Source organism: Saimiri boliviensis, chromosome 5, assembly GCF_048565385.1.
Source record: "Saimiri boliviensis isolate mSaiBol1 chromosome 5, mSaiBol1.pri, whole genome shotgun sequence".
NCBI lineage: Eukaryota > Metazoa > Chordata > Mammalia > Primates > Cebidae > Saimiri > Saimiri boliviensis.
This window is the reverse complement of record NC_133453.1, coordinates 43,132,173-43,147,398: the sequence shown is the minus strand read 5'-3', so window position 1 is coordinate 43,147,398 and position 15,226 is coordinate 43,132,173. Positions and strand designations below refer to the sequence as shown.

The 15,226-nt window shown below is 36.5% G+C and overlaps 1 protein-coding gene across 5 annotated transcripts in view; it reads left to right on the top strand.

Moving 5' to 3' along the window:
* The window catches only part of PLCL1 (phospholipase C like 1 (inactive)), a 364,459-nt gene that overhangs the window by 76,552 nt on the left and 272,681 nt on the right, over positions 1–15,226 (top strand). Inside the window, exons 1-2 of one of the 5 annotated variants that reach the window (XM_074399310.1) lie at positions 1–11,202; positions 11,514–15,226. The exon at positions 1–11,202 is cut by the window's left edge and continues 24,924 nt beyond it. The exons of 2 other annotated variants lie outside the window; for them this stretch is intronic. The gene's annotated coding sequence lies outside the window, so the exon portion shown is untranslated. 2 more of the 5 variants (XM_074399311.1, XM_074399309.1) reach the window with 2 other exon arrangements.

Genomic DNA, 15,226 nt, shown 5'->3' with positions numbered 1-15,226 from the left:
CCCCTGCTCTGGGGTCCTTTAGTGAAATATGGGAAAACCATCAGGTGAAGCAGGTCAGATAGTTTACAATGGTGAGTTATAAGTTGTATATTATAAGGAGCATTTCTTAGCACTGGAGAAATTTCACTAGATTCCAGTTCACCTTTCCAAACTACTGAAAGCAAAACAGGACTTCTTTTAAAAATTGGAAAGTAAACCTGACTTCTTTTTAAAAATTTGGAAAATATTGAGAAATTTTAGACCTAGTCCCTTTAACTTTAAGGAGCTCACAGGCAATGGGGCAGGGGAAATCAGCACAGAAAACAACTGATACGGCCATAAGCGCATGGAAGCTTAGGGTCAGTAAGTTCTTGAATTCACCTTTTTACAAATCTGTAAAAACAAATTTGACTTTAAAAAAGCACAAATATAAATTGGAAATGCTAATTAGCACATTAAATTAGATGAAACATGTCAGAGGAATCAAACTTCATGGTTCAAATGATATATTTTAATATTTTAAACATTATAGTTTAAGCTGGGTGCAGTGACTCACACCTGTAATCGCAGCACTTTGGAAGGCCAAGGAGGGCAGATCACTTCAGCTCAGGAGTTGAAGACCAGTCTGGACAACACGGTGAAACCCTGTCTGTATAAAAAAATGCAAAAATTAGCTGGGTGTGGTGGTGCATAACTGTACTCCCAGCTACTCAGGAGGCTGAGGTGGGGGCATAGCTTGAGCCCAGAAGGTTAACGGCGGCAGTGAGCCATGATTGCATCACTGCACTCCAGCCTGAATAACAGAGTGAGACCCACTCTCAAACAAAATTATAGTTTAAGAAATGAGCAAAAATGAATAGCTAGGCAGAAATTTATGATAGCTTTTCTTAGATTAAACACCAAAAATATCTTGAACATTTGCGTTGGCTGAAAATGTTCTTTGTAAACAGTGAGAAAAAAGCTACAGTTTTATTTTTAAAAAGAATTAGTTATTTTCCTAGTACTTTCACATTGAATTAATTTGTCACTTATTCTAGTGGATAAACAAGAATAGAGCTAATTATCTGAATGTTAATGTGGCAGATGCTATCAGAGACAACCCTTAACCCCAGGACCTTTCACATTGCTCTTGTGAACTTTCTACTGTCAGCACCTGCATCTCTGTGTCTGAGGGCTGCCCCTCAAATGCTAATTTGCCCATGGACAGCAGTTTATTCTAGGGAATTAATATGCCTGCTTATCCAGCAGCCTTCATCTAATAACTCTCTAAAGGTGACATATAAAATACCCCAGCTCCCTCGCCCTCAGATGAGATAATTCTGAAGCTATGTACACTAGTTCTCAAAGCTTCCCCAGAGAATTCAGCTCTAAGCACCCACTCTGGCAGCTGACTTCTTAGATGCTTTTCCTTCTTTGTCTCCCTTCCCCACTTCCCTACCACTGTTCCCTACTTGGGGTCTGCTTCTGGAGAATCCATACTAAATCTTAAAATTGAGCATTATTGTTATTATACTTCTATGCATTACCTGGATTAACCCCATGGTGATCATGGTTTAGGAATTCTCAAGTGTTTTACGTAAAAGGCATCACTCATAAAGCTAAAGAAAGACCAGTAGGATCAATAGTGCACACTAATGGATTGAAAGAGTTATCTAGCATGGCCTGAGATGCATTAGCAAACACAGGAAATCTGACCTTGGGAGAAAGCCCTGATCCGAGCCTGGAGAGTAAGACTGAAGTCAGAATGATGAGCCTTCCCTGTGCTATGTCATATTGCTTTGGATTTGCTGTGGAGCTGGAGGTTCAGGGACGGGCATTTCTGCAATGCCCCTTTTTACTTTTGCATGTCCTTCTTGGCCTGACTGATGTTGGCAGTGATCTCATTTAATTCTTTCTCCCTAAAAATTCTTTAGCACTATACACATAGTTAGTGAATAATTGTTGATTAATGGGCCACTGTGCTGTGCTGTCAGGTCCTATATTAAATTCTGTCATATCAGTTACTTCTGGTATCTGTAGGTATTTTTTTTTTGTACCATAACCTTCCTGGTCTTTGTTGCTATTATGTTATGAAACATTGTTAAATATTTCATTTTCTCTTCAAAAAGTCCTTGGCAAAATTAGCGTCTTATGATTTATTTTTGAAAATTAGTGATAAAATGTCAATGAAATAGATACAATTTCTTATCTTTTGTTTCAAGTCTCATTTAGTTCTGTGCATGATCTTGTGAATGGGAACTTTCAGATGCTAAGGAAATCTTTCAGCCTTAATGGATAGCCATCAAGACAGTTGTTGCGGACACATCCCTGCTACACCACCCTTCTCTGGCTGTGGTTTGTTTCTCCAGTGTGGTAGTTAGATGAATACTGCCATCATCTTCCCTACTCTGCTCAAGGATTCCTAGCATGGCTCACTGTTCCCAACCAGACGTCCTTATCAGCAATTCCTTAGAGATGTCACTCTGACTCTTGTGTGATCTCTCAGAATTACTCATTAAAAAATTGAGTATGCTGCTGTGTGCTGTAAATGGTCTTTCTCAACTTGAAGTCATATTGCTTTAACCACCCTTCATCATTGCTGTTCAACTATATGAGAATATACTGTGTACTTTAAACATGACAATGATCGATCCTATAGGTAAAATACCAAATGACTGAAAACAAGTGGCAAGGCAAGTATTTTTATAAATAAAAACTGCATTATTCATTAGAAATAGGTATTATCTTAGCTATTATAACTTCTGGAAGTTTTGTGAACCTTTGTGTTCAGTCAAAACTGCAAACTCAGCATATGCTTGCTTATGAATATTGCTTCTAGCTAAACAAGTGTTGATATATTCTTTTCCATTTAAATACATGACTAGGTGTTTACTAAAAAGTGAGCTATTTACTAATGGTAGAGTACTGCGATATCTTTCATATCAGCTGTTGCTTATCTGACAATCTCAATTAGGTGAAACCTAGGCAAGAAATGGGTAGGAAGCTGAATTGGCTCGTGAGATAACCTAAGAGATGTCCCAGTGTCTGTGCAGTACCTCTTCTTGTTTACTTTATTCACTGGCAAACACTTCTACAACCCCATGCAAAATGTTGTTTTTCTTTTTAAATTTTACACATTATTATTATTTTTTAAATACAGGGTTTTGCTTTCTCACCCAGGCTGGAGTACAGTGGCATGATCATAGCTGACTGCAGCCTCATCTCCTGGGCTCAAGTGATTTTCCCACCTCAGCCTCCCAAGTAGCTGGCATTAGAGGTGTGGGCTACCATGCCTGACTGATTATTATTATTATTATTTTTTTAGTAGAGATAAGGTCTTGCTACATTGTCCAGGCTGGTCTTGAACTAGACTCAAGTGATCCACCTACTTCAGCCTCCCAAAGAGCTGGGATTGCCTGGCCTTTACACAGGATTTCAACAGGTTTGGTTCCGTTATATGATTTCCTGGTTAGTAGCAAGCAAGAATGGTGAAAAGAATAGATTACCAGAGAAAAATAGCAAGAAAATATACTATATTAATACTTAAATGATTAAGGTTAGTGAAAGAGTTTCAGTCATATTTTAACTTAAAAACTGATAATTGTGTTAGAAGGCTTCAGTTTATTGAGTGCCTGTTATGCGCTGAGCAATGCAATGTTTACCAGCGTCCTCTCTAGCTCTTACATGCTGTCTGTGAGATAGACATTATTATTTCCATTATAAAAATTGGAGAACAACTGGGGCTCTGATGAGTGAAATGATTTGCACGAGGCCAAATAGTAAGTAACTGAGTTAGAATTAAAACCAGGACTGTCAGATTTAAAGGCCCTGTTGTTTCTGTCATATCGAATTGCTTCCACATGGGCCATTCCACAGTGTACTTAGTGAAATTATTATCTTAAGAGCAACACACTTCATAGGGAAACTTAATAATAACCTCCTCTGACACCCCTGAATTTACATATCTTCTTTTGCTTAAGTGAGGATATTAACCAAAATCATGATTATTTTGATTTATATTTACATAATAACTTTCACTTTGTATAGATTCAGTTTGTGACTCTAATAATACTATTTCTGGTCTCAGGCCTGTTGATATTCGACTTGTACCTTCAACATACTTGTTCTTTAAATGGTTGTGGTGTGGATCATTTGAAGGAAGGAACAGCCAGAAAAGCATCAAGATAGTTGTGACAACTGCCACTGGTGGTATGGTAATTAAAGAGAACAGATAGTTATGTAAAAGTAATTTCTTTGCTGAGCCATCACTGGTGCAGAGAGCAAAATAACGGGGACAGATGTGACTGAAAGAAGTTTTGATGTTATCTTGGTGTTTGGTTTTAATCTCTCCTCACCTCTTGATACCATCGATTTTTGTCTGTCATGTAAAAACAGCAGCAATGGCTCATAGTAGAAGGTATGCCACAATGGTAAATTTCATGGTGAGATTTCTTACATAATTCAGGGATCACATGAAAGAAAACCACAACATTATCTTCTAGCTTCTTACCTGATTTTGTAAAAAGGTTTTGAGGATACTTCTTTTTTTTTTTTTATAGGTGGTTATCAGAAATCTTAAATGGTAGAAACCAAACTTTGTCAAACAGGAAGGGTAAGAAAAATTCCAGTTTATCTGGGAGGCCATGAAGCATCATGGAGTTTTATTTTGTTTCTCTGTCGAATTAACTGGTTTTTAGCAGTTCTGAACTTTAGCTAAAATGAATTATACAAAAAACTGATTAGGATTGGTTCATGCTATAATTAGAATTACTAAAGCATGCAGAAATTAAAGTAAATGCTAAGGGGATGTCTTGCTGCTTTTAGGGCGTTTGATGTGAATTCTGATCTGGTCACTTACTATCTTCAATCTATTTGATACTATAGTACAAGGGACACTCGGGTAAATGCAGGCTCCAAACCCCTATCTAGTCATATCTTTATAAGCCACACTGACGTTTTTAACATACAATGTAGGTTGGAGGCCTATGGTTCTTTTTCTTGGAGTTAGAGTCTCACCCACCCCAGACCCGCTGAATGAGAATCTCTTGGTGACGGGCATTTTAAATATTATTCTTGAGTGAGTCTGATGTATATTTGGAAACCTCTGCACAGACCTCCTAAATATGATAACCCCTTCTAAATATGTGTCATCTCTACCCTCAGAGAGTGTTACCATATTTGTCAGGAGAAAGGGAAGAGAGAAAAGTGTCAGCCTTGAACAGAGGAGAACGTTTAACATTTATTGAAAGAGTAGAAAACTTTGAACCTCTTTATTCTACTATCCATACCTCCAAGTCCAGCTGCCTTGGTCTAATTATGTTTCTTGAGATGCAGTTTTCCTTTGAGCTCTAATAGAAGTCCTTCTCCTTGGATGTGGAATTGAGGTGAGGTAGATGGGAGTGATGCTCTTCCTAGAGCCAAGATTCTTACTACTTGGGGGGAAAAAAAGACCAGGCTGCCCCTGTTCCTCATCACACTCCCTTATCCTGATTATTCCAATTCACTATATCTGATATCTGTGATTCAGATGCTCACACCTGGGGAGAAGCTGTTTTTCTAGATATTACACTATGTGACCAAGAGTGAACATTTTGTATTTGTGTAAAATTCCATGTTTGGGATGGTGTTAGAGGCAGAGATACTTCCAGGGCCTAATGTTACATAGAAAGGCTTGATACTTACCCTTCAGCAGGAATGAGAGGTACATTTAAATTACTAGACTGATTAGACTCCTGAATTTAGACTCCTAATTTAAACACTTAAAGAGTTAGCTAAGGGATGTGAAGGGTAAATGATACATCTGTTTTACCCCAAACAGATCCTGTGCTGTCTGGGGAGAAACCCCTGGTCTTCCCTGCATCCCTGGCTTCAGATTTTTGAGGGCTTGTTCTTTATAATGAGGTTTGTAAGGGAAAGGACAGTGTGGCCCTCCTGAGACCAGAGGGAATAGGATAGGGCAGAAGTTGTCAGGTATTGATGAGTACCAGAAACACCGAGGATCTTGGTTAAAATGCAGATTCCCAGACCCCCACCTGGATCCACTGAGGGGAGTGCATTAGTTTCCTAGGGCTGCTGTAACAAATTACCACACTCTTGGTGGCTTAAAATGGAAATTCATTTTCTCATGGTTTTGGAGGTCAGAAATCTGAAGTCAGGGTGTCAGTAGGGGTTGTTATTTCTGGAGGCTCTGAGGGAGAATTTGTTCTACACCTGTCTCGTAGTTTTTGGTGACTGGGAAATCCTTGGCTTATAGAAGCATCATGCCCCAAACAATACAACCTAAAAATAGAACCTAAATTAAGTTAGGCACACTCCTTAGTGGCCCCCTCCCAGTGCTTTGCCTAAATCTCTAATTTAGCATTGATTGCTGTGGTTAACACCCAACCCATAAGACACAACCAGCACTGCAACACTCACCTATCTGACAAGGACACTTGTACTCTCCCCTCTACACCCTGTTGAAAGGGACTTGGAGGCTCTTTAAACAACCCAACGACATGCTTTCAGTGGGAAAGAAGCTGGGGCAGGTATTTAGCTCCTGGGACTCTTGGTTAATGTTTAGTTTGTTCAGCTGTGTTGTCATCTTATTGCTGTAGACACTAAATTCTAATCTGGATTACAAACGTTTTGTGAACAACTTAGACTAATATTTACAATGCTGGAAGAGGTAAAATTTAAAAAGCCAGTTGATCTGAAATAATTTGTGAGTTTTTTTCCCCTGGCCTAATCCAAGAGCTTTCTACTTAGTTTATCAGGTTCTCTGGTGACCTTAGTTTACTTTTAGGTAGCAAAATTCCTGTTCCATGCAAGTAGCAGAAGCTCTTGAATGAAATATAGCCAAATCAGCATAGCACCAATCACCTATCCTATTAATTTCTTTATACTAAGTCTGGAAGGCATTTAGGGTCTTGAATCTCTTTGCCTGCCTATGTCCTCCCTCCTTCTCATTTGTAATCTGTCTCTGTTTTTCCCATTAAACTGTAGACATCAATGCAAACCATACGTTTTATACCAAACATATGATTGACATCCCTTGCTGGGAGGCACTGTGCTCTAATGGTTAAGGGTTACAGCACAAGATCCAGGATTGCATTCAGCTCTACCATTTACTAGCTTGTGATCATGAGCAGGTTACTGAACTGCTCTAAGCTTCATTTTCCCCATCTGACAAATGGGGGCAATGATGACAATGATCGTGATATCCACTTTATTGGATGATTGTGAGAATTAGATTAGGTAAGCTTTATAAAGGGCTTGGCATATAATAAATGAATAGTTAGCTATTTTTGTCATTACAATTATAGTTATTTTATTATTGTTTGTTTAAAATGCCAGTAAGATAAGCTTGAGTAAAAGATTTTTTTATACTAGGAAAGAAGCCATTAACTACAGGATGACAGGCTGAGTACAATTATTTGCATAATAACCAACATTGTTAGGCTTTTAGTAGGCATTGGCACAATCCAAAGTTCTCACATCTATGATCTCATTTAATCATCATGGCATGTTAAGAACCATTACTATTACCTCATTTTCCTGATGAAGAAACTGAAACATAGAGAGATTAAGTATCTTGTTCAAAGTTTGTCGGAGTTAACAGGGGTCTAAGATCTACCACACATTACATTATAGTCATTTCACTGGCTTCCAAAGATTAATGGAGGGAAGGTTTTCACATTGCTCATTTTTATCGTATAATTATTCAACATGATGTTTATGTTTGTTTAATACAAAGTGTTTACTATAACATTATTCAAAAAACTGTCTATTTATACACATATCACAAACACATGTTCCTTTGGGGTGGGGGTAAAAAGTCCCAGTATCTTAACTTTTAGGGAGGAGGCTGTAGGCATGGATTACTCTTTTTCTCTCTGGTGTTTGCATAGGTTACAGAGCCAGCAGGAAGCCCAGTGCCTGATGCCAGTAGAGAAATAGCATGGACCCTGCATAAAGACTGTCATCAAGCTGTGCTGGGCAGGTTCTTACACTTTGTGGTGGGGAACTTTCTTGCTGGGAGAGGTTCTTCTGGGCTATGACTGCTCACAGCCATTCTATAATTGGCTTCTGCAAAGTAGCAAGCATGTTAGCTTTGCTACCCCCATCCATCTGGCTGAGTTTTATGCACATCAAATAATGGAACCCTTATTTGTGGCTATCCCTGGGACTTATGAGTCACAACGCATGCATCCATACGGTCTGCAATGTCATACAGCCAAAGCTGGGGGTGGGGTATTAGAACATTTATATTCAGGCAGTCTGATTTTATCATCTCTGTGCCTCACCAATGCATCAGGCCACCTTCCTGCAATAGGAAAATCTTTAAAAAAAGTCCTGACGTTGGTGTATCAATCTTTGCCAGATTTTTGGCACATCACAATCTGAGCTTAAATTGTGATGCAAAACATTTTGGACAAGGCTCAGCATTGCTAGTTGTTTGTTTGCTTATTTCTTGTTGATGACCCAGTGTAGTTAATTTCATCTCCACACTCAGCTGTTCACTGATAGCTTTTCTTCTTAAAGAAAATGATTTTAGTACTTACTGATGTTTACTTGAGTAACACAATGTTATTAATAATATTTAGAATGGTTCTTTAATAAAAATGTAAGCATAATTTTAAAGCAAGCTTATGAAATTTTACTTATGAATTTTTCGTTTTATAACACTTGCTCTGAAATGGCTGCTTATCAAAATAATAACTGATTCGAATCTCAATGGCATGTATCACATTTCCATAGTAAATATGCAGCCACAAGTCCTTTCTGGTATTTCAATTTTCCTACTTTGTTAACATCAACTTACTTGATTAAATTCTATTTTCTTTAAATTATTTTTGAATATTACAATTTGAAGGCTGATGAAATTATTTTCATTAAAGAATAACTTTTAAAATTATAATCATTATAGTTTAGAAGCTTGCAATATGTAGATAAACAAAAAGAAAATAAAAATAATTAATAATCTCATCATCCAGAGATAGCCATTGTTAAAATTTGGTTTTCATAATGAAAAGATTTTTTAAAAAATTTACTGCTTATTGCAGGAAAATATACTAACGGAAAATATACTAACAGAAAATTAAATTATCTGTTTACACTAACCTTGATAGATTTTTTGTAAAAAGAAGCCCAAATCCTCCAAACTATTTAAAAGCAAGCAAATAAACACTTTATTTGAAATTTTAAAAGGCAAAAAAGCACAAATGAAATATTAAGTTTCATACACAGATGTTTTAGATTTAGATGGTTTATGATTTAATAGTTAGACTTTTGTGTTATGTAGCATAGTTTTGTGTTGGGATTCAATTTGCATATGGTACACTAAGGTTTCTTATGCATTGATAGCATATCACATATTTGTGCTTGTTTTCTAGGGTTTGGAATGTAATTTTATTAATTCGAATTTATAATAGTCAAAACAAACAAAATGTTCTTTAATAGTAGGATAGATAAATAATAGTTTATATAATGAAATACAATGCAGTGATGAAAATGTGTGAACTACAGCCATGGTCAACAACATGGATAAATCTCACAGCCATAATATTGAATGAAAGAAACCAGATGCAAAATAATACATATACTCAGGCCAGGTGCAATGGCTTATGCCTGTAATCCCAGCACTTTAGGAGGCCGAGGTGGACGGATCATTTGAGGTTCAAGAGTTAGAGACCAGCCTGTCCAACATGGTGAAACCCCATCTCCACTAAAAATACAAAAATTAGCCAGTGTGGTGGTGTGTGCCTGTAGTCCCAGCGACTCAGGAGGCTGACACAGGAGGATCAATTGAACCCAGGAGATGAAGGTTGTAGTGAGCCAAGATCTCACCACTGTACTCCAGCCTGGGAGACAGAGGGAGACTTCATCTCAAAAAAAAAAAAAAAAAAAAAAAAAAAGTACTGTATAAGTGTATTTATATAAAGTTTAAATATAGATATAACTAAACTATAGATGGGATAATAAGGACAGTTAGGAAATTATAATACCATTAGGAATTCAGGATACTTGTTGCTTTTGAAAGGAGAAAGAGGATAGTGATTAGGAAAGGCATGAGAGAACATCTAGTGTATTCAGAATGATCTATTTGTTGACCTGGTTGATGGCTAGTAAGGTGTACTCACTTTTAAAAAGACTGCATTGAGCTTCCTTTATATTTTGTGTACTTTGCTGTGTATATGATATACTTCAATATAAAAAGCTAAATAATTACTACATAAGTCATATTTATTTGATATCTACTCTTTGCTCCCGATATAATCTTCCTATTATTTCCTCAGGGAAATAGGATCTACTTTACTATCATGGTTTCCAAGAATGCATTAGGCTTAAAAAAAAAAAAAAGGTAGAACTGCTACCATTTCTTTTATCTCCATTGTGATAAAGTTTCCAAGTCATTTAAATATTTTCTAGATGGTTGATAAATTTTATTAGTTCTTGTGCACAGCAGATGTGTGAGACAGGCTGGTATTGCGGTCTCCATTGTTCAGATAAGGAAAGTAGACACAGGGAGAGTAAATGTTTGGCTGAGCTTGGAATTGAAATGCAGTTCTTTTGGCATTCTTCTGTGCTGTCTGACTACAGAACACTGCTATAGTCATAGATAACTCAGAATTTCCCAAAATCTTGGACTCCTAGAGAAAAAAGATTTCCATGAGCACAAATAGGCACTAACTATAAAAACGTTTTTGTAGATGAAATTTACATTTATATCTAAGAAGTATGGTTAAGCACATTGAGGGGAGTTACTCACTGATTCAACAAACATTTCTGAGCATTGGGTATTGTGCCAGCCTCTGCAGGAGATGGAGCTAGGGATATTACTATAATACAATGTGATAAGTGAAATAATAGAGAATTCCACATATTGGCCTAGAGGAGGGGCTTCTTAGGAAAGAAGCATTTGGAAGGTCTTTTGAAAGAGGGGATGCCTGAATTGGATCTGAAATATACAGGGATGCATTTTGTTTTATATTAAAACTAGATAGGTAGTAGATTTCTTACATTTTTTACCTCATGACATTTTGACCTCCCAATTTTAAGAAACTTTAGATTCTTAGAGAACATTTTTTTTTTTTTTAAATGTAAAGAACAGATTGAATTTCCAGAGATAGCAGCTGGATAGTAAACTCCTTGAAGACAGGACATCTTACGCTACCTTTTTTTTTTCCAGGGTCCAGCAGCATAGTAGCCTCTTCACTAAGATCATTGTGGAATTGCTTTTGCATGGGGCTCTTTTTGGTAGAAGTGAGTTCTTCACTTTAAACTACACTTGCTTCTTTGTCAGTGAATCTAAAGTGCTGAGCTGTTAGGTTTGAGGTTGTTCAGATGTTTTATTTCAGCTGAATTCTAACATCAAGTCATGCATATAAAAATCCAGTTATAAATAAATTCAATTGAGTTGCATACAGCCTGTTGATGGTATTAATTTTTAAAAGTAGGTTATGCTATAGATTTGATTTATAGGCATTTAGATGAGTGCAAAACTCTAAGGAAGCAAAATCTCATGTACAGTACCACATAGGCCACTTTTCAAGGTTGACATTTTTGTTTTTCAGATGTGATGTCTGCATCATCTTATTCTTTGTGCAAGTTTCAGTAGGTGATCCCTTGTTTGTAAACGGAAGTGAGGCTTAACCAAATTTCAGCAATGAAATTCAGCTGCAGAAAGAGAAAATACTAGGATCAAAACCTTTATCCAGAAACAGTGTTTTGCATTTCCTGATAGACATATCCGGGCATCTCTAATGACATCCACTAAGGTAGTTCTCTAAAATATTTTATAGTTGCTGATGAGTCATTAGGTAATATGGAGAAAATGCCTTAGATCCTTTCTCTTCTTTATGGGAGGAATGCCTGGGAAAATAAATTAAAGTTCAAGTGGGAGACAGCAGAACATTAGTGATAAAGGAAGAAGCATGAGGGGCTGGTGTTTATATATTGGTTTTTAAAGTTAATTATACCATTTAAAAAATTTTATAAAATGTAAACTGTTGGCCCAACTTATACGGTGGTTGTGGGAAACATCTCCTGGAAGTGCTACTCTCATACTCTGCCACTTTTCCACATCATCTTAATATTTGTAACAACCTAACGATGGAAAGGAAAAAGCACTTATCCAGAAATAAAAAGAAGTCATATATTTTACCAAGTGAATGGTAACCTATTCCTAGCTAGTCTGTAGCCTAATGATCTGCCCAGGCTTAACTGGTTTAAACAATGGTAATTCTTTTTTTTTTCTTTGAGATGGAGTTTCACTCTTGTCACCCAGGCTGGAGTGCAGTGGCGTGATCTGGGCTCACTGCAATCTCTGCCTCTGCCTCTCAGGTGGTAATTCTAAAACATGAACAGTTACTTAGATATACGTCAAAAAGAAAGGAAAGGAATGCAAGTCCATTGCCTTAATTTCTTAGAGCAAATCCTAAACTAAATGTTTTGGGAGGTTAGAGTAAATGAAATAAAAATGAAATTACAGTAGTTTTGTAACAGAGTTCTTAAATGAGGGCCTTTGGATGGACTTCTTCAGGGGATCCTTGAACCTCTTGAAATTGTGTGCAAAATGTAGTAAATCAAAGCCTTTTTTCAGGAGTAAGTAGTTCCTAAACTTTTATCAGATTCTCAAAAGAGTTAAGAACCACTGATTAAACCAATTACTAGTGTGTGTTAGTTATAGATAGATAGTGGATAAATAGTTGGGAATATAACAAACCTATAAAATATGCCTATGTATATGGTAACAAAGATGAAAGGAGCCTGTATTTCTGGGAATGCAATAAAATGATATCTATGTTATTAAAATGTTTGCATAGAGAATTTTATTTTTTTGTTGAGATGCAAAACTTTTATTTCCCTCTGTGCTAGGTCGCCTTGCCCAGCAAACAGACAATGAGCAATAACATTCTCCACAATTAGAGCTGGCTGTTTGGACACTCTGTTTATTTTTCTTCAGTTACCACTCTTTGCTTGTACCATATCACAGATCGAATAATGAATAAAGCAAGGGTGGCCTGGTAGCAGCAAGCATTTGACTTGTCACTGAAAATGAGCTTACTGGATTTTGAATTGGTTACGTTATATCCCCAAGAACAATTTGCTTCCCCAAGAACAAAATGCTATGTACATTGTGCTTTTTGTTAAGAACAAGGACAACTGTGATTAAAGTCAGCCTATCTTTTGGAATATAAATGAATTTTAAATGGATTTCCATTTTCTAGGATACACAAGCAAGATATTCCTCAAGTCTTTGAGGGATGGAAGTGCTCCAGAAATGATATGTAATTGTGGATCTGTGACAAACTCTGTGTGTGTGTGTGTGTACAAAGTTCATTGAACAAAGTATGGTAGGAAAGTAGTGTCTACCTTAGGATCAAACTGAAGTTTCCACACCTTTATTCCACCCTCGTTTGATTAGACTCTCACAGTAATCTCAAAGATTGTGCATTATTAGGTTGGGGGAGGGAATGCCAATATTTTACTCTGTTCTTTCTCTGTAGTTTCCCTGATATCTCAAACTGGCAGCCAGCTGGCTGAAGCCTGCCCACAGACATGTTTTATTTGGCCCATGCAGTGCTTTTACAATGTTTGTGCCAACATTTTAATAGGAAGATTTCACATATGAATCTGCATTTCTGCATTATCTTGAGAAATCAGAAGACATGGGAATAACTGGCTGGAGCTGAGGGTCAGTTGTCTCCCTACCCCTGACTACAGCTTCCTTCTGCAGCTCCATCCATGACTTCAGGCACTCATGACCAGCCTAAGCAGTTATTTACCTGTTTGACTGCTGGAGGTGACTGAGTTTGAGACTGGCTTGGCTGCCTTTGAGATTGCCTTAAAGTCTTCTGATTAATAACCAGGTTTTGTATAAAGCTATCTTCTTGCTCCTGGAGAGCCTTATTATTTAATATTACATAGATATATGACCATCAAATCTAATTATTTTCAGGTTCAAAAGATTTAGAATTTCTAATTTGGGCTTGGGGTTGGCAAGGAGTGCAAATAAAAATAGAACATAAATGCTGAAAATGCTTATCTTTCCTTAAAAACATTGAATTTCTGTTGTTGTCCATCAAAGCTGATCAGAAGCTGTAATTACAGTGGTGCTGTAACTAACTTGTGCTTGCTGGTTCTGGAATTTGATGATAAAAAATAGATTTTTTTTTGGCTTTAAGACAAAGAGTTGATTGATTAAAAATGCATTATGGTATATGTAGACTTCTAGGATGTTATGATTTCTTTATGCTTTGGACAAAACCCTGAGGAAAATTCAATAGATTTGTGTTGTCTCTTTAATTCAGGAGGCTGTAAATTTTTAATTTTAAATGTTCAGTTATTTTGATCAGGATAAGGCGTAGTGCAAATTCAGGTAGTCTCCTTTTCCAGTTGTGCCTAACAACCCTTTCTGGTTATGGATAAATCTCCTTGCCAAAACTCATATTCAACTTGTTGGAGGGCTAGCCTTTATCTTGCCACCTATATCTTTGGAAGCCATTTTAATCCCACTAAATTTTGCAGTTTAATTAAGATAGAGGGGCTGAAACATAAGATATCTAGTAATATGAATATGATGGTAATTAGTAATTAATGTCTAAAAGAAAAAAGTAAAACTTGCCAGTGTTCTAACTTGGAACAATTATATTTCTTTCCAAACAATTTTGTTTTTACATACTGCTAGCCTAGCAATGCATTAGAATGCATAAAAGCTCAGGGGATTTGAATGTAGGAATGGATAAATGTTTTGTAATGAGGTAGAGAATTATTGCTGACACTTAGAAATAAAAGCTTCACAAAATTATGAATGTCCAGATCAATAGCATTTTTTAATATTATAAATCACTTTTGGCAATGCTTATGTATGTATGAACAGAGAAGTGATCTAATGATTATGAAATTACATTTTTTTCTCTCTCTTTTTTCTTTCTATTTTCTTCCTCATAGAGGCAGCCAAAGGACTTTGAGTAAACAACCATAACTTGCTAAATTTCCCCAACAGTGAAATTTTTAGAAATATGTTTGAATGTTCTGAGTACAGATTATATTATTTCTGTGATTTTTTAGGCTGACCAGAGGTGACATCTATTTTTGTGTGAAAAGTAAAAATGAAATGCTCTGAAAGAGTTAATTTTGATAACTGCTTTTTTACTTTTTAAGTAATTTTATTGTTTTACTTGTCTTTAGATGTTCTACGACCTAATGGAAAACAAAAGAAAAAAAATGAATTTCCTTTGCTAGATTATGATGAAAAAGGCAGTCTACTCCAAAAAAACTGGAG